Below are 26558 nucleotides of genomic sequence, written 5' to 3'. Positions count from 1 at the left end.
TAAATGATCAGCATTCTGAAACAGCAACACATGCAAGGAAAAAAATAACCCGTTTATGTGCACATGTTTGTATCCTCTCAAACTTACTGAAATCTTACTCCTTTCCCCAGCTACTCTCGGGTGCGCAACTTCCCTTAGCCCAAGCCAGATGAACCAGCAAGAAACGAAGTGAATCAGCAGAGTGTATTTAATTCTCTTACAACCTATGTGGTCAGGTGTTTCAAGCAACTGACCTATTAGGGTCCAAATTCCATTGTCTATCCACTGCTACCTATGAAATTAAGAAAATGAAAATCAAAATTAACTGCAAAACACTGCACGTATGGCTCTTCTGCTCTGCCGAATCATGTTCAAACCTGTCAGAAGCCAGTTATCACGGTCCTTTCCCATCTCTCCCTAATGACTCCTGAAACTTTTGCAATCCTCACGGAAATGCACCATCCTTTTCCCCACCCCTGAACTCATCAGCAGTCCAAAGGTCTGGAGCACAGCGTAAAGCAATACCCAGTAAAGATGTGCCAGAGCAACTCTGGATGCCAAATAACATCTTCCAACTCAGTTCCTATCAGCATTGTCACGACATCCACGTCCCATTTTCAGTGAACCCCACCTATCATTCACAGGAGAAAATGAAAGGAAAAAACACCAGATGAGGCAGCTCCTTATGAAACAAACCAGCCAAAGGTAAAAAAGAGATACTATTTAAAGAGATCAGCCCTGTCCTTCGGCAGAAAAGCTCACCCTTTTGCCTTTCTCTGTTCACAGCAACCTAGCATTGCATTTTTAAGAGGGAGTACAAGGGAACCCAGTCCTGCCAGTATTGCCCAACAGTGTGATAGCAAAAAGAGGGCTATGCAGTTGCTAAGTGCATTGATAACACGTTCAGACTCCGACTAATTTCTGCCCACAATTTCTGCCCACACCCAGTCCTGCCCATTTAATTTTTTTTTATAATCACAGGTGCCAGAGTGTCAGGGAACAGGAACGCGTAGGGGCATGGTTTTATCTGGAGGCTAATGCTGCCTCATGCGAACCCCACTCTGAGCTGCCACTTACTCCTCCTGAGAAACACAACGATCGTGTGGCTTCTGCTACGCGCTGCACGAACGCGTAAGGCAAGTGGCCGTCGGGAGCAGGCACAGTGCTGCAACACAGCCAGGCACCCATCATCGCCGCTGCTATACATCAGAAAAAAAGTTTAAAGACAAATGACAAAGTGGGCCTACGAATAAAATTAGATTAGAGGTTTTCAGTATTCACATGACATAGACGGATGAGTGCACACAAACCTTCTCTTCCAAATTTTAGCAGGAATTTTTTTTTTTTAACTTGAAAAAGGTGATATTGTTCAAAGGAAGAGGCTGCTGGTAGGCAAAATGTAGACCAGGCAGAAGAAAAATCGTTCTAACGAACAGCTTCACTGTTAGCCTAGGCAATAAACTTCAAAAGGAAACTATGAAAAGGATTCCTGTGAGTAAAATACGGTTTGGGTTTTACACAATAACCCAACATCATGTTATGCTTTAACATAATAATTTAGAGGGCTTTTGGACTGGGAAAGGGGAGGGAATACAACAAAGCTTCAGAACTTTAGCTGATATCCATTAAAGATGGGACTCAACGAAAAAGGAGATTTTACTGCAAATCATTGGTGGCTTAGTCCTTGCAATCTCCTTTTACTCAGCTGTGGTAGTGGCCACAGCTGGAGACGTGTTGGGCTAGATGGCCCACAGGCCAGCTCCACATAGAGCTAGTCCTGCATTCTTGCAAAATCACCATTTGAATAATTTAAATATAGAAAAGAGCAGACCCCAGAGAAAGCAGCCGCCCCAGCAGAGGAAAGGACCCAGTCAGAACTGCTCCCAGTACCGGCTGGTACTGACATACCAGCCTAGCTTTGCAGAAGAGGGTTTCCTTTTGCGAACAGGAACTGCTCTCACCCTTTTGCTCCTCTTTCTCAGACCTTACTGGCAAGGGTTTTCTCCTGAATACCGTTACTTCCCAAATGCAGTGTAACTGCACTTTGCATCAGCTCAGATTTGAGTTGAAAAAATGAATACAATGTCAGTTTCTGTAAAAATATCTATTTTAAGAGAGCGCTCTATATACCCAGGAAAGGCATTTGCTCTAATGTACCCCCATGCAACTACAGTGACAATAAAAACTTGAAATAGTACTGGCTACTGCAGCATTAGATTGCCCAAACATATAATCAGAGACTTGGTATTTCTCAAAAACCTATGATATAAATATGACAGATGGAAGGACAAAGGAAAAGCTGGTCAACCAAAAGTCAGTGGCAGAGCTCAGCCAGGACTCGGGTTTCTTGGACTGACGCCCAGCACTCTGCGTAACGCCATCATGTGATGCCTTCATCTAGAAGATACGCTGCAACTTTCCCAATTGCGGCTGTCGGAGAAGTGCTGCTCTTATTGAAACAGCCCTGCCTAGGAAACCTGTAAAACAAAACGGGCAACATCCAGCTTCGTTGCCCATTGAGTGATGGGAATTCATTTACTTCAGGGCTGAATTTGGACCACTTAGTGTTCCTAGTTTTCAGACAAGGATTTTATCCCTGGGGTAATTCTGACATGAATTTGTCATTAAAGGAAATGGTAACACTGAAGTGCGGCTTACTTAATACAAGAAAAACTTCCCTGCACACACTGCCTCACCAGCATGCATAATCACTAGCCCAGACATTTATTTTTTAAAAGCAAAAGGAAAGCTCATCGTGCATTGTACAGTTAAGTTCTGGCTTCACTTGAATCCACCTACAAATATGCCAGTCAGGACATTTGCAATGCAGCTTTGGGATGTAAACATTACTCCATAGAAAACTGAGCAGACAAACATGGATTGATCTCAGCTAACTAATTTCACATTGGCTAAGACAGAGCTTTCAGTGATGACAACCCCTAAAAACAACAGATCTAGGTTTCATTTGTGACAAAGAGTCCGTAAGACCCAGGGCTAAGCTCCTGGGACGCCCGACCCATCCAACTGTCCCTTGCTGCTTATTCTTCAGAGGGTCACTCAATGCAAACCGGGAGCGCGATTTAAAAGCTGATCGGAGAGACTGCATAGTCTAACGGCAGGACTGTCTCTTCCCTAGAACAGCAATATGGCTTGAAATCTAGTTTACAGAAGGCAGAGCTGTGTTTATACTTGTCAGAAGTTACCCAACTTGGCCATGATTCCTCCCATCATGCAAGTGTCATCGCAGTCATTGCCAAACGCTGCCGAGGCAGAGTTCAAAACTCTACCTCCGAGCCTGTAAATATCAAACATGTTGCACAGCGCACATGCTATGTGTTTGCACATGTCTGAAAGTGTTAAGTGGTAATAAAAGGTGTTGTTATGATTAAAATGTAAATCTGAAAAAGCCTAAAACATGACCTAATATTATTTCCAGGGAACTTTTTGGAAAATCTCTGTAACTCTTTTTGAAAATACCTCCCTCTCTTCTCAGCCTTTGTGTTTGGAATACTCCTTACATTCTTTTAAGACTCTTTGCAAGTCACCCCTCTTTAATTCTCTCCCTCCAGTGCTGTGTTATGAAAGTCACCTTGGCTGAGAGGCGCTGGGCAGCATTTTGGAAAGAGCACACACAGAATAGCACTGCAAGACTGCTGGAACGTGCCGGATCAGCTGGGGGCTGAATGGTCCCCATATGGGGCCAATATGCAGGCTCCGTATCACTCTTTTCTTTCCAAGAATATAGGAGATTGAAGGCTTTCCTGTGCATCCAAAACCTTGGATCTTCCTGACCAGATCCTTAGGAGGGAGGAGCAGGGTCGGTGTGACCTGCCAGGCTGCTGACTCAGGGGTATGCACAAGCAGCAAGCGTGTGCAAACGTTTAATGACCTCAGTGCCTCAGGATACTGAAAACTAGGGTTTGGTCATTAGGGTAGTGGGGAAACACTCTGCTGCAGAAGTCCTTGATTCTGTACCAAAGTGAGTAGCTGCACTTTCCACTTGCAGTGTAGACCAGTCAGATGAGACAAACCGGACTGGCGTGCCACTCCTACAGCTGCCTGCTCCTCCGCTCAGTCCATCTCTCTTCATCCACACTATTTTCCGACTGACATACTCGTGCACCCCCAGGCTGCCTATAACCTTCTAGCTTGGCTCTGGGTTAAGGGCAGGATTTCACCCTGCTTTGCCAATCCATGCGTCAGGCAGGGAGGAAGCCAGATCCGCACACTCCTAGCACGCGGGTCCCTCTTGTTCGGATGTGCTGTGTGAAGAAGGTACCTGAAGGTTATTACTGTTTACGTCCCTTAGCTCTCTACTGGCTGTCTGTATAGTACAGCCTGTCTTACCTGAAAAGATGAGCTTTATTACACAAACCAGTCAAATCAGGCACACAGCCAAAACCAAAATAACTCACCTTGGTGTCACATCACAGCGTGACATGGACTTGTGTAGTCAGTGAAAATGTCCCATGCTGGCTACTGTTGTTTCCTAACATAGAATTGTACTAGCAGATTTTGACAGAAAATATGCATTGAGCATCATGTTGTTATTACTTCTTCATTTAAATTACGGTTTCCATCACAACTACTGGAAGGGGAATTACTATACTCAGTCTTGGATGGGAAGAGAGGTGAGTTCAGAAACAGACGGTCCACTCTATAATACAATCAGATAACTCCTGCCACACATTCTCAATCCAGTCCTACTTGACTAATAAACAATAAAAATAAATATATCATCTTGCTTATGCTTCTTACCCCATTTGCGGGAGGCAATAAGCAGGATTTTGTATGTTGATTTTGCAGTTTATCTTTTATTTTCCTTTTGGCCTGTTATCACGCTAATAATTGCCTCCTTTGTCTTAGCTCTTCTTAGAGGAATTAGCTGATGGAAGAGCAATACTCTGTCAAAGAGCTTCTTAATCCTTTTCCTGTGAGCCAAAAGAAACATTCTCTTCTTACGCTTGGGTTAAGGGAAATAGGTAACTGTCAAAGGAACTGTTTCTTAATTATCTCTTCCCACTCCCCCAGCAGCAGCACCCAGCATCCCTCTTCAGCCCATTACTTAGGTGGAATTAAAACCCCAAAGGCTTACAGCAAACGCTATATATCCCATAGCGATCCCTATAGGTAGCATCATTAATTCTTACTGGAGCAGAAACGGAAAGGTCTCAAAATTCTCTCTGCAGTTATTGACAAAACAAATGACTTTATGGAAAGGGAACGTGTTACAGACACTGGTGGATTCTAGGTAGCCAGCTATCTCAGGTAACGACCCAACAAATACTGGATGACGTAGCAGCTGAGGTCAACACTCCTCACCTTGACCAGCTACAGAGATATAAATATTCCCTATGCCTTGCTGTTCCAGTATGTTTGCTTTCTAAGATGAGTACTTCAAATGACAGGAAAATCACAGGAAACAAAAGTATGAAGGAATTATTTTTTTTTTTACCCTTGCCCTCAGACCTTCCTATGGCTGATATAATCCTTACAGCAGTGGTGTTTTGGAGGCAATTGATGATTAAAGCCTACAAAAGGAAGCACTTCAAATTATGTCAGGGAACACTGATTTTTCATGTATTTTTTGTCTCGTAGAGATGGCTTTTTGATGCAAAGGGAGATGAAGTCAAATGAGATTTATATGTTATGGTATTAACCAAAGGAAAAGGGGAAAAACCAGTCCCTTTATCATCTCTGTCCTTCATGCCAGCTGGAACCACTGCCAAAGAAAGAGCCCAGCTCAGTACTGTGGAAGGCCCCCCCCAAATCATACACGTGTGTTTGTGTGAAGAACACTGGTGATCAAATATCGTTCACACAGATTCGCTTCAGCTTCCAGCCCCAGTTTCTAAACCTCAGGATCAGAACGTATGCCGAGATGATTCTGCTAAAAAACAATACAAAATGTGTTCTGAAGTCTTACTCCAAGGACACGAACCTCTTAACTTGCCCCCGTATCCTGAAAGAACCACGGCTGTGATATTTTGTAAGAGCAACAAGGAAAAGGACAGTGGTGCACGGATACTAACAAACCCGTAAATAGTCAAAGCGATGGAGTCAGTATAGCGAAGTGGCAAAGACATCAACAATCTGCACAGGAAAGTCTCTGGATATTTGTGGGTTTTTTAAATTTGATTATTTAAATCTATAAACATCAGCAGCTTTTTTTTTTTTTTTTTTTCCCTTTTTCTCCTTTCCCAGTTGAACAACGTGCACACTCAGGGAACATAAGGAAAATTGGCAGATAAAGGAAGTTTCCTCTTTTGTTCCTCTAAGGCAGAGAGATGCTGGGCTTTGTGTGTCACCTCTGTGGCCTCCAGTGGGGAGGCAGGAGCTAACAGGCTGAGGCCACCGGGACTGAATGTACATCTCCTACACGGCACTTGACAGAAGTGCCTGGATGAGCGGAGTTTTCATGTCATTCCTCCTTTCTGTTCCCTGTACTGGTGATCTGCTTTCCACATCATCAGAAAATACCCGAGCGATACAAAATCATCAGTGGTGACCAGCCTGACCTTGAGACACACAAAGCCAGCTACAAAATTCAGCAGCTGAGGACAAAGTGGGACTATTAGAGGTACTTCAAACCCTACACAGTTACCAAGTAACAATTTCACATCTGTTTTAAAATGACAGCTCTCCCTGCAGAAAGTAGGTCATTCCTTCAATGTCAAATTCAAAACAGACCGACCGTAGCTGTGTTCACTCAAACCGGTTATTCTAGCTATCAGGCAGTTCCTAGCGCTATCCTAAGCTACAAGTAATCCTCTGCACCTTACTGAAAACCCTTTGAGCAACCCAAGAGCAGGGGATGTGCTCGACTCATGCCTGTACCCCAGGGCTGACACGTCCGTTGGGTCGGCGGCGCAGAGACAAGGGCTGCCCGTGGAGCTCCCCTGGGCGGGGGGCGCGGGGGACCGACCCCGGCTCAGGTCACCCGGACCTTCCTTCTCCGACCTAAAACCTCAACTCAAATCCTCGCCCGGAGCCTCAGGCCACGCGCCCGGCTGGGAACCGCCGCAACGGGAATGCCCTTTACAAACAATGGGCAGAACGCCTGTCACCAAAATTAATGTGGCTCTACCCAAGCCTGAAGAGTCTCCCGCAGTGCAATTTAAAAACAACCTCAAAAACAATTCTGGAGAAATGATTACGGCCAGCGCACAAAAGGGGCTGGTACTCGGCGCTGCCGCCTCCGCTGAGGTCAAACCGATACAAGTAACCTTAACAAAAAGAAAGTCAGGCCCAAAGCTATTCTGTACAAAGGTGACTTTTTCTTGCCCTCTGCAATTGCTGCCTCAAATCTGAGCAAGAGCTATTTGTAAGTGGCCCAACCTCCCTTCTTCCCAGCGCTGCCAGAGAAGAGACAACTCCATCAGATTGGTGGGACAACAAAGGAAAGCATAAGTGACTTAACTAAATCTTTTTTCTTGTCCCTGGGGCAATCAACCGCATATCCCCATGCAGATTAAAAACCCACATTTCTAAGCCCGGCTTTGTAAGGTCGGGAAGTAAAGCCGTCTCTTGGGCTCCTAACCACATAAGGTCTTCCCTTGGTCCTTCCCCTCTCTAATGGGAAACCCTCCGACTTGACGTCTCATCCGAGCGCTCCCACCCTGTATTTTCACTGGTCTTGCACAAACCCAAGCGCTCTGCCCGCCGGGGTGCTGACGACAGACACCCTCTCCCGTGGCGGCGGGGAGCTCGCTGCTGCCTGCGATCCAGCACAGCTGCTCTTTGGAAACTCGCTCTGGTTTAGCAGGAGCAGGGTAACATTAGAGTACCTGAACAGGTCTGACTCCCCACATCAGCTACTAAGCTTTTAATGGAAAGTTGGATTCTGTTACTAATCACATCTAGCTACACCCTCCTTATGACAAACACCTATTCCACCCTGGTTTTGCTTGACAGAAGATGACTAAGATGATTTGCTTGGAAAGAAACCAACTACAAAAGAGCATTTCCCTCCTGCTATCTTCATGCACCGTAACTGATTAGTTTCATTTCCCTGTGCTGTTAAATGTCAAGTACTTTTGTTATGTGTACATTTATTTTTTTGAGTCTCCAAAACAGACCAAAGGAGCTTGGAAAGATTATTTTCTAATTCTACTCAACCTCCCCTGCTCAGCAAAGTACTTTTTGCCTCTTCCATATGGTGCATTAATATTTTGTAACCTATGCACAATACTTTGGACTTGATTTTCTCCCATATTGGGAGGTGCAGCGCCCAGTTAAGTGACCCAAGCTATGGAAGTGTGTGTGAAAGAGGTGTCACACCCACTACCTGCAGCAGTGACTGCAGACAGCCTAAGAAAAGTCTTTGATGTGGGAATGGAGGAGCCAGTGGGGGAAACTCACATTACTGGGCTGCTCATGCATCCTAGGGTGGGAAACAAAAGCAGAGCCATTTCTGACCTTTTCATTAGCCAAGAAGCAGAGTTAAAACTCTGCTCTAAAACAAATAAATTTGCTGCTGGTTGAGCAGGACCCATCCGCAGATCAAGTGTAACATCAACAGCAGCGTGCTTCTTTCTTCTACTTGAACTTTGAAGAACCACCTATGCAGGCAAGAAAACAATTTAGATCTTAGTGCCAAGAGAGCCTGCAGTCTGAGATGACGCTCACCCTACACTACAGGAGTGGGAATAAGCCCTGAGTGGGTTACTTTTCATGGCAATAGTTTTGTCATGCCCAGAGCCCGGCACAATCTGCAGGAGGACGGCATAACTCTGCACCGTCAGAGTACCCCGATTTCCCCATGGTTCCGGTCTCAGTTTCAGACACAAGGTAATTAAATTACTTCAGCGAGTTATTAAATTACATAAAATCAACTTCTTGGAAGACATCACGAGTACACAGAGAGCAGCAAGCACACTACAAATCCATGCGCTGGCTTAGCGCACTCTGACTTCTTGATAAAGACAAGCTCCTGAACTCGAGGCAGTTGAAGCCGTTGGCTCCAAAGGTTTGCTGTCTTCCCGCTGGGCAGCACCCAGCAATCAAGTCTGCTCTCATGCAAAGCAGGTGAACGCATTTTCCTACACAGCAGTTTCAGTCCGGCAGCACCCTCCTTGCTCACGTCTCAGGCTGCACCCAGAGCAGGCTGCTCTCTGCACTCAAAGGCAAGCAAGCTGGGGGGGACAGCAACTTCCACGTCTTTCCTTTCCACTGCTGTCTTATTTCCAGATTGTAGCACAGGCAGATTGTACATTTAATTTTAATTCCCGTAGGCCTCTGCTGTAAGGTGGTATTTTTTTCCTTCTTCCCTGAATGCCCTCAAACACTAGGCAAAAGGCATTTGGTGCAAATAAAAGAAGATACAAGCTTGAAGTGACTCTGTAAATACCAGAACATCTGTGGGATGACACTGATCCAAAAAGATGAGAGCAGGCCCTACCACCAGATCAGCCCAGAAGTGCAAGCCAAGGAAAAGACCAGAACACAGCTACGATATTTGCAATTCACGTTTGTTTCTTTAAAATAAAGAGGCAAATACAGTACAAGTAAAATAGTGAAAGGTGAAGGAAAACATCATACAAATGGGAATATGACCTAGAATTAAAAATCTATAGTGTAAATAAGGAGTGGGTAAGTTATCTGCTGAGCTTTTGGGTCTCCAGAAACAAAAATGATGCTGACGGTACCCGCAGGGTACACAGAAAAACCCCAGAAGATGGCCCAGTGCCTTTACCATGCACGATGCTGCAGGAAGCATTAAGACCCTACTGATGAAGGACGTGGTTGAAGCTGCGTGCAGCACTGTCACTCCCTCCATTTCACTATCAGGCTGCAGAAAGGAAACTAAATGAGCTCTTAAAACCATGCAGTCTCAGTCAGCCCTCCCCCAGACTGTCGGGTTTCTGTGGAAAGCCCATTGCTCCCTGGGGTCATTTTCATTGCACTTCAGCTCTTCCAGGAACTCAGACATGCTGACAGCAGTCCCTCCTCTGCCAAACACCCAATCAGAGCACCGAGGGAGGTTTTTCTAAGGAAGCTAATTGAACATGTTTTATTAAAAAGAAAAAAAAAAAAAAACCCAAACAACTAACACCCACCACTTTGCTCTACGGGCAAATTCTATGAAACACAGAAAACCCAGAGGGCAAGATGCTAAGCACAGGATCAGCTGCAAGTGTTGTTTAGGGAACCAGACAAAGCTGATGATGAACTTTCCCTGGGGTCTGGAAGGGCCAGCAAGACCCACACCTGGCTTGCCCCTTACACCTTGTCAAAGGGGTGTCTCAGGTTGGGGATCAACATCTGGAAAAGGGGTAAGGAGGCAGTTTTATGTACACTTTTCAGTGTGAGCTGTGGGGCAAAAAATGACTCAGAATTCACCATGTGATGGGAATTGCTATTCACTATGCAAACCCATTAGCAGCGATTACTAGCACACCAAAGTGGTAGAAGCAAGGCCAAGGACACGGAGCACACCCTCTTTATTTGTAGAGCTCCAGTTGCCCTCTCTGTACTGCAGTAACTCATAAAGCAACCTATCTTCCTGCTGCACCGAGGTTCTGAAATCAATCCCAACGTTACAAGGACATAGAGCACTGCAGGGCTGGGAGAGTCATACTTTGATTACCTAAAAAGTATGAGGGGATATACCACTAGGATATAACTCGATGACCCACTTCAATCCCACCTCTACTCTTTACCATCCCACGCACAAGTGGAAGGCTGTCTCAGAAGGGGCAAGAGCACACATGGGGCTGAACAGGAAGGCGCTCATCAGGCATCGGCCATGGTCTTACGGGCTTGGGGACACAGGGTCCCGCAGAGAGCTACGCTGCTCTTGGAGCCCAAGCTGCCATCACCATGGCCATGTAGTGAAAGAAGCTCAGAATAGCTCTGGTTTGAGCATCTCTGCAACGTGACTTGTTGCAGTATGCGAACTTTTCTCTGGACTTTAAAAACAGAATAGGTCGCTCACTGCTGTAGGTCACAGGTATGGATGTAAAGATGGGGCAGACAGAAAATGAGCTTTGAAACCTCATACACACCATAGCTCTCACTGCGATGGCAAGATAAGTAGAAATATAGCGACATACCACAGCTATTTATAGCAATTGGCTTTCTACAGATTTTTCATCTGAGGTTTTCTAAAGGCTTTACAAAAACGTGCCAAATTCAGCACAGGTATAATTTTATCATGGCTCGAATTTATCCTTAATCCACATATAGGTGCACAAGTCACTAAAGAATATATATAGGAATTACTCCATACATGTCTATCCCACAAAACAAAGACATTACTAGGCAGCACCTCTGAGCTATGTTAGGAACTGGTAGTCAGGAAGTGTTTGCAAGGAATTTAGGGAGGTGAAACACACTATCCATAAACATAGGCTAGACAGGATGCAAACATTACTGCTCACATGTTTACATTATATTGTCTTGGGCTCTTTGTAAGTGCACCTCTCCCATCTGCACAGATCTCCAATCCTGTACAAGGTGAAGGGCTCAGGCACATCTGAAAGGCAGATAATCATCAAGTTGAAGGATGAACAGGGTTGAGGCATCTTCAACGTCTCCCTGATACCTTCTATTATGGGAGTAAATACACACAAAGGCTTGTGTAGCTGCCAGGTTCATGAATGCGATTTAAATTTCTGTAGCAGTTACAGCTAGAAAACTGTTACCAAATCCCTAATGTTTCTGAGCAGGAAACACCACAAAGCCGCTGCAGATGTGGCTGCTCTCCTCAAGAAGACCTAGCAGCAGGGAAGGAGAGCTCAGTGCAGATGTTCTCACTGCAGCAGATTATCCAGCTGCAAAGGCACCAGACCACACTGCACTGTGTGGGCTCCCCTGCTCTCCTCTGCAGGCAGCAGAGCTACGTCGCTGGAGCACCAGCAGGTCCTCCTGCCAAAGTGAGTTGTTGCTGGTGGGGTCCAGATCATGCAAACACATCCCGTTTGCATCCAGGCAGTTTTAGAGGCTCAGCGTTTCCAGCTGTGGGGTTAGTGAGGGCTGTACCAGCTCAGGTTCAGCCTCCGCATTGTGATTTACTGTATCACAGGTGGTATGCACAGCCTTCGAGCTGCTTAAACCTCCCCTTTGGACTGAGAAGCACCAATAAAGACAACTGCTAATGCATAACTCGAGGACATTGTGTTGTTCCTAAACCTTTCACCTGCCTCTCTTCCCTCCAACCTTCTCCCATATGGTCTCATGCAACAGGAGAATAAACTAACAAGCAAGAAGGCAAACGAATAGGGAGACATATATATACAATATCAGGAGTGAATTAATACATTGGCACTAGATCACGTTGCAACCATATGGTGCTGTGAATACCTTTGGAAGCTTCCCATCCACTGCTGAGCAAGAAATCTGCACAGGCTTTCCCCAAACGCCACCCGAGAACCAGTTTGCAGGGCATCTTCCAATGCGCTCATTTCAGATTGGACAGATGTCTCCTACAGCTAACAAAAAAGGGAGCCTCATGCCTTCTGCACCTTTCTGAGGTCACCAAAAAGAGATAGGAACAGTTTTTAAACACTATGTTGCAACTATTCCCACTCCTTTCCAGCTGCTCCAAACTCCCTGCTGTGCCAGCCCCTGCTGGATCCATGGACTCCAGCAAGCAGGATTTTCCACTGCAACTCTTGGCACGACAACGCGGCACAGAGAACACCCAAGAGGGCAATTTAGGAACCAAAATAGCATGTGGCACAATCCAGTTAGCCAAAGTGCCATGGGTAGCCAGCCCAAGCTGCAGAGGGCGCAGCCACGCTCAGACTCTCAGTCCCAGGCATTGCTCATCACTTGGAAGGAAACCTGCCCAGGCAGGACATAACTATGCATTTAATGTCTGGAACAGAGGGGATTCCTTTGACAGGACAAAGGAAGAATTATCGCAATGTGTTTGTATGTTTAGGGAGGGGTAGGATCTGCATGCTTTAATACACCAGTTTCCCATAGGAAAAGCAAGCTGATGATCATCCTTATCCTTCAGATTAGGTAACAAATTCATAAAAAGTTAACTAATTAACAGCTACTTTGAGGAATCTTTGCACAACTTGTTTGAAAGCTAACAGATGGAAAAGTTGAGACTTGTTTCCCCTTTTGGAGACGCACATAATAAACGAGTTACGTGCAAACTTCAAACCATACCTTTCCTAGAAGGAAAGCAGATAGAAACCGCAACAACGGATGGATCAAAAAACACTCAAGACTTCACAAACAAAAATGATAATTGCTCTACTACTCTAATGCTGATCTGTGATGGCAGCAAGAAGTTTATGTCATCAAAACCCCCCTCTGTATATTGTCAGTAAGTAACATCTGAAATGCAGGTTCTACCCACGTAAGCAGTAGCTGCTGACATTGCATACAACTGAGCGAATACTGATGTGCGGCACCTGCACCTCTTTATGCCAGTTGCTGCAATGGAAAGAGAGAGAAGCAATAAAGATTTTTTTTTTTTTTTTTTTTTTATAACTCGGTATAGAATTTCTTGGCTTCCCTCAGCTCCATCCTGCCTGTTTGCTGCAGCAAAGCAACAAGTCACCAAACCAAGGGGTCCTGTGCATTTCAAACATGTGCCTGCATCGAAAAGGAGACTATTTGGTGAAGGAGGGGAAAAATGGAGACATGAAAGAAAAAGCTACCTACACTGTTCTAGCTACACCCTAAAAGGCCTGAGAACAACTCCATTAAAGCAGAGTATCTATGAACAACCCGAATACATTGCTCTTCCAGTCCCTCAAAGACTTAGTATAGAAAAGTGACTAAAAAGAAAATGAACCTGCTAGGAGAAAAAGGAAGATTCCAGATGAAAAGTCTGCAGGCAATCTTCGAAAGATGGCTGCTAAGTGTGCGCACTGTCATTCACCAGAGCCTGCATCAACTGCACACCAGAAAAACCTCAGGAGCCCAGGAAGAAGCTGTGCGAGGGAGTCACCCTCCATGGAGCATTCAACCTTGGGGTATCAGAGCACAACAGGGAGGAAGCAGCGTGATGGGTTGAGGGAGGGTGGACTCTGGAGGGCCTGAATTCAAGATTTCAGATGCTTCCAGGTGAGCAAGAAGCGTGCAGGACCCCTCCATGCCAGGGGCAGGAAGCATACTCTCTGTGCAGCCGGTAGAGCGGCTCCTGCCTGTGGCATCAGGAGATTCCCAGGTTCTGGTTTGCCTCCCAGGTGCACATCCCCACTGCGCCTTCCCTTCATGTACACCCCCGATCGAAGAGGTCTCTGCTCGCATCTTCATGGGGCGCAGGAAGTTATTAGATGGGAGTTATTAGAGTGAGATTATCCTAGAACAGCATTGCAACCCTTTTGTTATCTTTCTAGGAAAAAGCAAAACCTTTTGATCTCCTACCAAAAACTAAAAAGCAAATTAAATGTTAATAAAACCTTAATAAAGAGCTACTCTCCTGCATTTTAATTAGTTGTTCATAGAAACCAAATACATTTAATAGACTAAGAAAATGAAAGGCAACAAGGAACTTGGCTTTGATGGAACAGCTCCTCCAGCAGCATAATCCTGTGAATCCATTAAGGTCTTTTACATGAAGAGCAAGAACAGCTGCCTCCCCCCATCCCCCTCCCCCCTCCCAAGCATACGCTTCTTCCCAAACCAAGGGCATATGTGAGCAGAAAAGGTTTTGCTAGCTCTCATTTTGGGAAAGTTTCTCCACAGTGGAAAAATATACAGGAAAAAAAAATATGGGAAAGAGTAAAGGCTCCAGAGCAGTATCAGGAAGTCTGATCAAACACTAGAAGCAGGATCACAATAAATACATGGGAAGAAAGAGGTTTGGGGGCTGACTGATACCTTAGAAGGCCATTAAATGTAAAAGCAAAGAAACAAACAATCTGCTGTGATGTCTAGGGGAAAGCTGACAGCATTAAATGAACATCCCCAGAAGACAACACACTTGCTGGCTGGAGCACGACATGCCAGAGCTGTGGTTATCAGATCGAGTCAAAAAAGAGCAGCAAAAGTCAGGGTCAGAGTTGGAACAGAGTTCACAGGACTTTTCAATGAGGAGGACTAGACTTGAAATAGCGTGCAAAATGATAATATCCCAATAAAATTCATGGGACCGATGATGTCAAGGCCTAAGGGACCCGTCTGGTCTGGCCTAGAGGAAGGTCAGAAAGTGTGACTCCTACCTCCTCTCTTTGAGCAGCTCGCAGTGGGTTAGGTCACCTCTTCCAGGAAAGCCACCCTTCCATGTGTGCCCTACACAAAACCCGAAAAAGCAGGCACTATCTGCAGCCCGCAGCATCGCTACAGTGACTTCCAAAAGTATCTTGGATGCCAATATCCAACTTCAACATTTCCTCTCAAATCTCTGCTAATTTGAAACCGATCCAGACCAACTCAGTAACCACATGGAGAAGATGTATTTAAAGTCCAGGGCTGTGAGAAATTCACTCCTCCCAGGCTGCCAGCAGCATGTGAAATAATTTTATCTTGTAAATGAGCAGTAAGAACAACATTAATTTGTCAGTGTCATGCTGAGCGTTTTCCTTAGAAGCTCTGCAGGGCTTGGGAGGAAAGTTCCCATCGACTCCTGCTTTGGAAGGAGGGAGCGTGCAGCAGCCCTGAACCCAGAACAAGCAAACGACTGGTGGGAGCCATGGCAGTGGGGAGAAGGAAGTGCGGGATGGCAGCACAAGCCAGGCTCAACCTCAGTTTGCTGCTTCTTGTTTTATTTATTCAAGGTCATGTGGTTGCGGGAGGCTTCAGGGTCTTGAAATCTCTGTCTGAGCTTCTGGCACCCTCTCCGGCTCCCACCAAGGAGATGATGACTGATGGCAGGAAATTTTGACCTTTTAACTCCATATCCCTTTTCTAAATTCCTGTGGTCACTACTGGTATCTCCTATGCAGCAAATTATTTCTCCCTCTCCCCCAAGAAGCCAAACAAATTACTGTAGTACAGTTCTGAGTGGGGCATAAATCTCCAGGCCCTTGCGTCTCTGGTAATCTTCCCAGTCCCATGGTGTGACTCCAAACTTTTGCCCCTTGCCGCTGGGGAGCCCCTGGTCACTGGAGGAGCTCTTTTGCCATCCTTGGAATGGCAGCGAGAATTCCTTGAAGCGTCCCGCGGGGCCCACGGACGCAGTTCCCAGAACTGGCGTCTGCTGACTTGGCTCGAGCTCTTCCTAGAACTGCTGCGCCTTCGCTCACCCCCGGGGTTGGGGGGGATGGGGACAAGCGGGGCCGAGGAGGGGGAGGAGGGATGAGAGGAGAGAGGCTGCATTGTGCGGACCCTTCAGCACTCCAGACATTCCCCTCTCCTTTTTCATGTGAATCCCAGGAGGATTATTTTTACCTTATTTTTAAGCCCTGGAAAGCACAGGGATGAGCCCAGCTGCAGCCTGTCCAGACTGGCAGCGGCAGCTCCCACCTCTCCCCCAGCCCCCCGCCCGGCGCTGCCTCCCTGCTCCTGCCATACCTCAGGTTTGCTTCCAGTAATTCCAGCTCCTGCATTTGAAAACAACTCTGCAAGAGGTGGCAGCCAGGCCTGTGTATCACACCAAAACTCCTTTCCAAGCAACAGCACACATTACACCAGGAAACACCAGCGGTAACAGACAGATAGCACTAAGAAGGAGATTTGCCACACACCAAGTGAGGTTTGATCTAGGTTGAGCCCAACACGGGCAATCTATGCTGGGAATGATCTCCGTCACCATCTCCCTGCGTGGCGGCTGTGTACCAGAGCTGCACGCTAGGGCGGTCACGGCATCACGCTGCTGACAATGGGCTCATTTTACAAAACAGCTTTTCTACACCGTAGCTTTCTCAAGCATTCACATGGAGCCTCCCCGGCTCCTAACTGCACTCTAAGCAGCTGTGTGTACGGCCCATCACACATCTAGCTATAAAATTTATTTCTAGGGAATAGATGTCTATAGCGTGAGCCAGGCATGTCTGGGACCAAATTCTTGTCTTAGCTAATCACATGCAATTTCTCTTGCTTCAAGAAAACTGTGCCAAGGTGACGGAGAAAGAATTTGGCCCACAGTCCGGCTTCTCCCAGCACAGCATTTAGCTGCAGACAGACTTGGGGTTTTCAGAAGGAAGCTCTTTGAGCACCTGGCTGGAAAGTAACGGCCAGAAAAACCCAGAACACGGTGGATGAAAATTAGGAGCTGAAAGAAAGTAAATAAACTAAATGGGTTTCTCTGCTCCAACAGCACATGTTTCTCCTTCAATCATCTGCACTGCTATGAAAGGTGATGATATTGCTCCATTTACGGAGTTTTTCCTGGCCTGTCCTCAAGGCCACAATACAGTGTGTTTATTTGGTTTTCATAAGGTCAAAGAAGCATATTTGGGTAACACAGAAAGTTTACTATGGACTTTCACCTTCGAGATCTTAAACCAAGTGTGACAGCTGCAATGAAAAATATTTACTGCTGTTTACATATATTACAGGGGGGCTTTTGGAAGACAGGCGGCTTTCAGTCTCATTCCACATCCTTCTTAACAGCTGTTTAAAAAATTATTTATTACGCACAAGAGGAAAAAGAAGAAAGTTTCGAGAACTAGACTTTACAGTGCTCCCAGAACACACTGCTGATCCTCCCGAGCCACGGAACACAGACAAGCAGGCACGTCCAGGGAGTTATCCACACTGACCTGTGCAGAAGAACTCTAGCAATAAATACTGTTATTACAGATCACATACCTGGAGCTACCGTGCTCACGTGCTACTTGAAATAGGTGGGCAGAAGCTGCAGTGAGCAAGTCCTGTGTAACACTGCCTTTTCCGTGGGAGCCAAAAAAACGCTGGCATCGCTTATCAGCTTACTTTATCTGGAAACCTCAACATGCTGGAACTTCATGTACTTACACACCCTGCACCATGGTTTGTAAAAACAGGCCATCAAGCATGCTCGCTACCCAAAAGGCGGTCTGTCCTGCCCTCCACATCCCGAAACTCCATGCAATATTTGGTGACAGTTCTTTTTCTGTTTGTAGGGGCCACAGAAACAGCCAGAAAGCAAGCATTGGGAGCCTGACACTGGTCCACAACTTAGTTCCAGAAGGAACTACTGCAAAGAAAACCATCCCTCCCTACCCAAGAGGAGAACAACCAGCAAAATCCCACACTCCTAAGACACTTCCAGAGGTCAGAACATGCCGGATGGGGAAGGACGTGAGCTGATGCTTAATCATAGAATCATAGGGTTGAAAGGGACCTCTGGAGATCATCCAGTCCAACCCCCTGCCAGACCAGGGTCATCTTAGAGCAGGTTGCACAGGAACGCGTCCAGGCAGGTTTTGAATGTCTCCAGAGATGGAGACTCCACCACCTCTCTGGACAAACCCGCACTGGCTTTGACCCAGCAGCAGCACAATGACTACAGTGACCACATGGAAATGCAGATTCTGACTTCCCTCAGATCCAAGCCCCTTTCCAACACAGAAAGGGAAGAAGAAGAGACATGATGAAATACACTTTGATGTCAGCAGAGGTATCATCGCCATCTGTCTTACACCAGCGGTTTTCAAGCTGCAGCCCTCAGAACTTGGGGTTTTTCCAAGGATTACTGATGACATCCATGAAAGATGACTAATTAGAGGAAGCCTACTGTCAGGAGGACTTTCTGATGGAAAGTTTTGAGTTACTCATGTCGAAAATATTGACAACCAGTCCCCTAGGCAATGAGTTGCAAACAGTTTCTCCAAGTCTTTGAATGCCTTGGGTGGGGGCTGATAGGTGATGCTCTTCCTCCTCCCACCTACGTACGGAGTTATATTCACTCCTTCCTAATTTGGCTCCTCCTGTTAAATTCCAAGCAGCTTCCTTGAGTAATCATCTCAAAAACTGAGATGACAATACAACAGATCCTAAATTCTCCCCAGATGGCAGATACGTGACAAGGTTAACCATGTTCTTAACCCTCTCCGACTGCACCAACATCATAGCAGCAGAAATCCCTTTTCAAGTGACAGGAGAACAGCATCAAATGAGCTGGCAACAGCTTTAAGGACAGTTTTTTGCAGAAGGTGGCAGCTGGGCCTTCTCAGTTCTACTACCTATTAAGTATTAATATATAGTATATGAGGAATAAATATATAGTATTTATCATAAGCTTATAGCTACATAGAAAATGTCTTCAATCTGCTTTTTAAGTTACAGTTGCTGTAACTCAAATGGCTATTAAGTTACAGACAATACAGCTAAATTAACTCTCACTCAGGCAAAGCAAATTTACTGCTATGAGAGATACCGATATGATTTTACTGATATGAGAGAAGAAAGATGCAAGAAGCACTCCAAGAAAACATTTTTTTTCCTTTCTATTTAGAAAACCAGCTATTTTTTAACCTTCCCTCCAATTCCACTAGCCAAAACAGTGAAGTTTTGAATCCCATCAGCAAAATATAAGAAAAACAAACCAGATGTGATTCCACCCTCCAGGCGATGCAAAACTGCACAAACCGAGTACATAACCCTTCCTTTGTGTATTGATGACGTCTTAATACAGACTGTACCGTCACTGCTGCCAATTTGCGCACGCAGCCGTACTCAAGCCTGGGAAATGGCTGTCCCTAATTCCTTCTCCACAAGTTTAATTGTGTCGCTGCTTTGTCTTGCCTACGACAGGACCGCAGAGCTTCCACCTTTTCTCAGAGAACGGCTGATTAGCTGAACAAGACGTTCCTTTCTTACTTCTTCGTTCCGGACGTACTCTTTCTGCAGCCACGAGGCCAAACTGCACAAACTATAAATAATACCTAATCCTCAAGATGGTGATTAAGCTTGCTCGTTATTGCTACAGCATCAGAAACCTGCTTCTTACACCACGTCCCACGTGATGGAGGTGTAAGAAGGAAGCATCTAGGAGAGGAGAGCATGTCTGCAACAGGCTTTAGGAACTACCCCCTGAATTCCTGATGAGCCAGAGAAGCATTTGCCGCCGGCACAGAGGATGGAGCTGCTCGCCTCCCGACCTGCCCTCCGCAGCCCTGCCAGGGACAGCAAGATGTGGTGAGTATTCACTGAGGTCAACGCGACCCTGGCTGTACTGGACGCCCGGCAGTTTTCAAAAAAGCTCCCACACGCTTACCTACACACAATGTAAAGCACAGAAAGGAGTAAGCAGGCTGACATTAGCTGGTGACATGGAAATTCAATAAAATACAGAACCAAATGCAAAACCCATGCCAATTCACACACTTTTGCTGCTTTCTTTCCCCCTGTTTTATTCAGGACATATTCCATTCACTCTCTTCTTTCACAATTGCCGTTTTCACCCTTTTCACTCCCTGCATTGTTCCCACTCTTTTTAAAAGGAAGTAGCTCCTCAGCTGATTTCTAGACTTCACAGATTCCCTCAGCTTCTCGAGTGTTTTATCATACATTCCTTCCCCATCTTATCCATTTTCCACAGGGGACTTCCAATGTCCTTTATTTCCCCCAATTATTTGCCCCTGTTTTCTGCAATGTAAACACACAATCACGTTCTAAACTAAAAGGAACAGCCACTGCAAATGCAGTCAGTCATTCGCCTGACCTCATACCACTGCATGGTTAAAAAAATAGTTTTAAAAAAAAAAACAAACAAAAAACCAAAAAAAAAACCCCCATCATTCTTGCTGTTCTCCATGCCCCTCCCTATTTCTTCTGCATTTTCAGAGCTTGAGCATGAAACCAACTGAGTCTGCCCAAAGAGACACAGCCCATTTCTCTATTAACTTCTTCAGCCACTGATAACGTAAAACTGATGCACTTCTCCAGCAAACCACTTGTGTCACAGGTTCACCTTTCAGAGCTTAATTCTATACACATCACCAGCAAGTATTTCTGCCCAGCTAGCATAAAATGCAAAGCCATTTCCCACAGAGCTGGTTTCCAAACAGGGTTTTGATTGCCAGGATTTGCTTTATCAACACTCAGAAACTGTCCACTTGCCTGTTTTCACCTCCCAGCTACAACTATCATAGCTGGGCAGCCATATGATTTATCACACCAGTTTCCCCTCTGCTGTGACAAACTGCAGTTCACCAGTGGGGTTGCTGGGACCAGGACTTGGGCAAAAAACCTTGAAAGCCCGATCCAAGCAAACTGCATCAATACTCAGTGATGGCAGTATGCCAGCACTAATTACTCCACTGCCAATCAGTTTATCAGAAGCACCCAGCCAGTGTGCTCATCTTTCAAGTCCTCTCCTGTGTCTCCAAGAGCCCCACCTTGCCTTCCTCTGCTGCTAAAACATCTGGGTGGCCCGTTCTCCTCCCACAGTGCAGTTTAAAGAGATGACAAAAGCTCTAAGTAACAACATAATAAGTTCTAATTAAAAGCCAATGGAAAACAGAGCAAGAAACCACAGTATAATCTACAGACTTAAGATGCTTTAGGTCCAGATTGGAGCATCTTCTCTGTTGCTCAATGGAAACCTTGAGCTAGTGCCTATCTGGAAGGGCAGAAGGCAGCTGGAACAGTGCAGCACTGGAGAGCTGCATTCATTCTCCCTTTCTTAGGAAGGCTGAGGCAATTAAACTAGATCCAAGAACTCCTCCTTCTCCATTAACATTCCTCTGCCACTGCTTTTTTGCAAGACAGGCCCTCCTATCCTCTTTCCTGCTGTCACTTCAGCCAGCAGTCAGGCTCTTCTAGGAAATCAGACAAGAGAAGAGCAGAATCACTCATCTGCCAACCACACGATCATACCAGCAGGGGCAAGAGACTGTAAGAGGAAACTCATTTTTTAAAAAGAAGCTTTTTACTGCTTCTTGGGATCTGGCTTCTGTGTAGAATGACACACAAAGAAACTCTTACAACACATACACAGTGAGGAATTCAGATTAGGGAAGTACAGAGAGAAGCGGAGACAGCTCTGAACCAAGCCTGAAAACTTGCAGATCCTCAAGCGCATGGTGTAAGATGAGAGCAACAGGCTATTACTAGGAACTAGGAGGAAAAAACAACCCCTTTCAAATCTTCCTATTTGAGGAGCTGTGAACACTCAGTTTCAACTTTTTTTTTTTTTTTGATAGATAATCTCCATGATTTTAACACTCAGACTTGAGGTGGGAGGGGGAAGCAAATGACCGCCAACATAGCAAAGCAACCCAGATGTCACCAGGGACAATCTGGAGTAACTGACTGCAAGTGGAAAAAATGAACTCATGTATTTTGAAGACGCGAATTTAACACAAAAATATCAAAACCAGAGAGAGCCATAAACTCTCACGCCATTAATGTCTTGTAGACCTATTTTCAATACTTCTCATTCATACTGCATGCGTATGCAAAAAGAGTGGCAATGCACTTTCATGGTCTTAAATCTCAGATGGTTAAATAAGAGCTGCTGAAAAACTCCGTAACTAGAGCAGTAGCAAGTAACAAGAGCAGCAGCATTGCCTTGTGCAGTGCTGAGAATGCTTATTTACAGCTGGCTCCCTGCAGACAAGCTAAAGAACAAGTGACTGGGGATTAGAACTTATAGAATTCTGAGACAAACTTGCATTTGATTTACCGAGTAAAGCTTTCCAAAGCTGATCATAAAATTCCCCTTTACCTCCTCCTGCCTCACACGCAGCCAAATACAGCTACACCTGAGAGTGCCTTTGCCATCCTGTCCAGAGGCTGGAACTCAGCTCCGAAACTTTCAAAGGCTGCAGAGCGCTCATAAGTGCACAGGGGGCAAATACACACTGACCTGAACTGCAAGAGGTAGGAAAGATGAATAAAACAGAAAATATGGGACAGTTTACTACAGGTTTGCTTCATGACTCAACAGTTTGTAAAGTCTGCCCAGGAAAGGCTGGCAACCTGCAACTGATGTAAAAATAGTGCCTTTTTTTAACAAATCCAGAGCCAATCAAAACCGTGTAACAAATCCAAAGAACTTCAGGTTGTTACTGGATTGCGTTGCAACATTTTGAAACTTCCCAGAACAAAGCTTTCATCCACAGGACAGAGCCATTTGCGCAAACCAGAAATATCCGCTGCTGTCAACACAGGGAGTTGTACGTACACACACACAGCAGCAGAGACCATTCCTCCTTGGCAGGCGGGAACGATACTTCTTGAACATCTACACATATGCGAGCAGCCACACGCAAACACAGCAAACTGCATGCGTATGTGTTTATTAAATGGTACTAGCAAAAGCTTCGGTGAGAGAAAGTTGCAGTCATGAACGCGTCAAAGCAAAGAAACAAAACAAACACGCAGAGTCGCTCTTCGGGGAAGAGGGTATGGAGAACGGGGAGTCTGCAGATTACATTTTTTCTGGGCTCTGATGACTTTATGGCAGAGACAGGTGAAGTGAAACCTGACCAGGGTAACTTTAGCCAGAGAGAGTGAGATAGAAATAAACAATATTATTCCTGGAAAGAAGGGGTAGTAGCTGTCCCTCTGCCAAAGTGCACTCCAGTCCAGAGCCTATTAGCTGCGGATTCCTTTCTGCGCTCCACCTCCCAGTGTCAGGGCAACGGTCCCAGGTCTTGACGTCAAAGCTGCCTTTTGTTTGCTGCGCAGACCTTCCCCTTTTTGCAGGTTGAGCAGACCGAGGCACGGAAGCAGCCAGGCAAAGGGCTCTACTCTGGCCAGTCTGCAAACTCAACGCAAGCCTCCAGGGAAAGTCCTCTCCCCACATTACTAATTTCAATCTTTCCAATAAAAAAAAATAAAAATAATGTAATTCAGTATGTCTAAATTGGTTTACATCTAAATTGTCCTCTTGCTAACCTTTCCTTTCATTCGTGCCCTGTGTTTTATCTGGTGCGGTTTTATCTTGCGTTATTTAGATTGCAAGAGCTGCCAAGCAAGGACTCTTTCCATAAGCATAAGACAAGACTGTAAAACTACTTCTCTACCTACCAGACAAATTTGGAGAAAATCCTCACAGAGACAGGGGATAAACTCCCAGTGTTCCAGGACAGTACTCAGGGATATCAGAAGGGGAAGAAAGAATGAGACCAGGCTATTACGAAATCCTTCCACCTCTCTGAAGTTGGGACAGCCAAACTGGTTGTCTTCCAAAGTTAGCAGAGGAGCCTCTCCTCCGCTGGTCACGATGACTCGGGCACATACAAGCCATTCCTTGCCCTTCGTATCCACCTGACTGCCCGCCCCAAAACCCAAGCTGTGTGGGAGTACAGGGGAAGAACTAGCTGTGTTATGCCAGGCTTCTCCTGCTAAAGAGGCCCTTCAAGATAGATACAGTTATAGCAGTCACAGCAAGTTTATGACATTGCTAACAGAAATGCGACACTCCATTATATCCCACAGCTTTTTTGTTTAAAGGCCAAAGATTGCAGGTCAATAAACAGTGGGCAAAAACAAATGGAAAAAGCAGGCACATAATACACACAAAAATGGGCATGGTAATCAGCTGCTACAAATTTCCGAGAGGAGATGCCAGTCTTCTCACATGCCCAGAGTTAAGATCTGACCACATTTGTAATCCCTCCGATCGACAGCAACAAACCTGACATTCGCTGCGATATTCCACAACAGGGCCCTCCTATTCCCCTGCCACTGAGACTCCCCAAACCATCTCCCTCCGCCCAAAGCAGCGCCCAATGCTCTTACTCCCATTCTCCAAACATAGGTGTGCTGCAGGCTCTCCTTTTTTTCCCCTTCTGAAAGCTTAAAGCTGGGGAACCTTTGGTATCTTTCCTTCTTGTAAGACTCTCAAACTAGTACTTGGCTTTGTGATTCTTGCCTGAGTACTGTTGCTGGCTTTGTGTACCTGTGAGTGGAAAAACGTGACTATTATCACCTGCGTAAGGCAAAGGGCCATCACTGCTGGGAAGCAGCATTCCTAGGCTATTAGTAGTTAGCAAGATGAGCAGTGTACGCTCCTGCTAGTGAAGAAAAAAAAAAAAAGGAAAGAAAAGAAAGAAAGAAGAAAAAAAGACTTTTCTATCATCTCTGCTGTCAGAGTAACCGAAAACTATATGCTAAACCCAGGTCAGAGTCTTTCATCCCTTGCAAAGTGTTAATTTGCAAGGCAGAACGCAAGTTGCCTGCATCTCAACAGAGCCTGGTCATCCCATACCATCCTCCTGACCTGGACAGAAAACCAAACCTCCCAAAGAACTAACCCACATCCAGTTCCCCGGCACAACTTATTCGCTAACTAGTGTGAGTGAATCCTCATTCAACAACACGCATCCTGGGTCAGAGGCAGGAGTCCCAAGTGGAGTCTCATACAGTCACACTTCCCTCTCCTGTCTTTCAGTCAAACTACCAGCACACAAATAAACACAGGAACCAGGCGTCACATTTACTCTCTTTTAAGCTTCTTCTAGTGTTTTCAGAGAAGTCCCACTAAACAAAATGGAAAGGCCTGTTCATTTTCGCTTGTTCTCTAACAGCAGGGAGACGCAAGCTAGCTGGTCAGTAGGACGACATTATACTACCGACTTAAAAGCGCACATGGGTGGTATCGGGGGCAGACGTCAGGAAGCCCGCCAGCTGCTACAGCCTGATCTAGAGCTCTGCATGGGAGTGCTACACCAAACCAGGCTCTGACTTTCTATCATCGTGTCCTGGAAAGGCACACTGACAGTCAGGTCACTGTGGAGATAAGCAGGATCTTTTAGGCCTCATACAGATCCTTTCTCTAATATAAAGGCTTGAAAAAATTGAGCCCTGGGGATGACTAGCAGCTTAATTTATGTCACACGGCGGGCGCACTCTAAAACTAGGCTGTGATACAGAGAGAAAGACTATTTCCAGGTATTGAAGAGACAGCTATTCCAGTAACTCAGCACTCTCCTCCCACTCCACCAAAGTAGGTGAGCGAGTGACACGAGGCTTATTCCAAGTGCTCTGAACCCAGGAGTCACATCTCAAGAAATCGAGAGACTGAAATGCTGGTAGTAGGGGTGTCAGGGTGGAATGGCTGCATGTGGCTGGTTATTGGCCTTCACACAGTTGACCCTTTAGAGTCACATTTTCCAAGCTCTGTCACAACAAGGGCTCAGAATCAGAATGTTTTTCCTAAAAAAAAAAGAAAAAAAAAAGAAAGAAAATCATAGACTATCTCATCACGAGAGAGAATTACAAATCCAGAGCTCGAGGCTTGAAGAAAAACAGTAAGGATGTAGAGAGCTAACAACTCCCAGAGCATCCCTCTGAAGCTGGAGATAGTTGAGGCTGGTCCCAGCTCTCAGAGAGCCAGCAGCAAGGCAAGCCCACCACCATTGCCAAGAAGATCTGCTTTTAGCAACTAGCTGGCTCCTGGGGCAGGATTTGTGCCACAGCAGCTCTGCCCACTCCCAACTCCTTCCCCATCTCTCCATTCCAGACTCAGATGACAGAGGCACAAGCTGCCTGTCACAGGAGGGGGATCACTTGCATGATTTTGTAGATACATGCATTTGTAGATACATGATGGGGTGTTTCTGAGTTAAAAAATACAAACCAGCCACATAATGTAAAGTGTTCAGCTAGGTCCTAGCTGTCTCAGCAAGCCAAATAAAACTCGAGCACTGAGCAGCGAGTGGCTCTGTTGTGTGTGGCCAGCTGAGCAGCACTGGCTTCCCACCCAAAGTCAGGACAAAGAGCACGGGGCAAGCGCCGCCGTGGCCTCACCGCCGTGGTTTGCAGGCCATGGCTGCCTCGACTTCCCTGTCTGTCAT

At 45.8% G+C, this 26558-nt stretch overlaps 1 protein-coding gene across 1 annotated transcript in view; it reads right to left on the bottom strand.

Annotated features, from left to right (window-relative positions):
* The window catches only part of MAPKAPK3 (MAPK activated protein kinase 3), a 93831-nt gene extending 69915 nt beyond the window's left edge, over positions 1 to 23916 (bottom strand). Inside the window, exon 1 of the mRNA XM_074602398.1 lies at positions 23788 to 23916. The gene's annotated coding sequence lies outside the window, so the exon portion shown is untranslated. The remainder of the gene's footprint in view (positions 1 to 23787) is intronic.
* Positions 23917 to 26558: the final 2642 nt, after the last annotated feature.

The sequence above is a fragment of the Larus michahellis genome, chromosome 10 (genome assembly GCF_964199755.1).
Source record: "Larus michahellis chromosome 10, bLarMic1.1, whole genome shotgun sequence".
Lineage (NCBI taxonomy): Eukaryota > Metazoa > Chordata > Aves > Charadriiformes > Laridae > Larus > Larus michahellis.
Note: the sequence above shows the minus strand (reverse complement) of the source record. Positions and strands in the feature narration are given on the sequence as shown.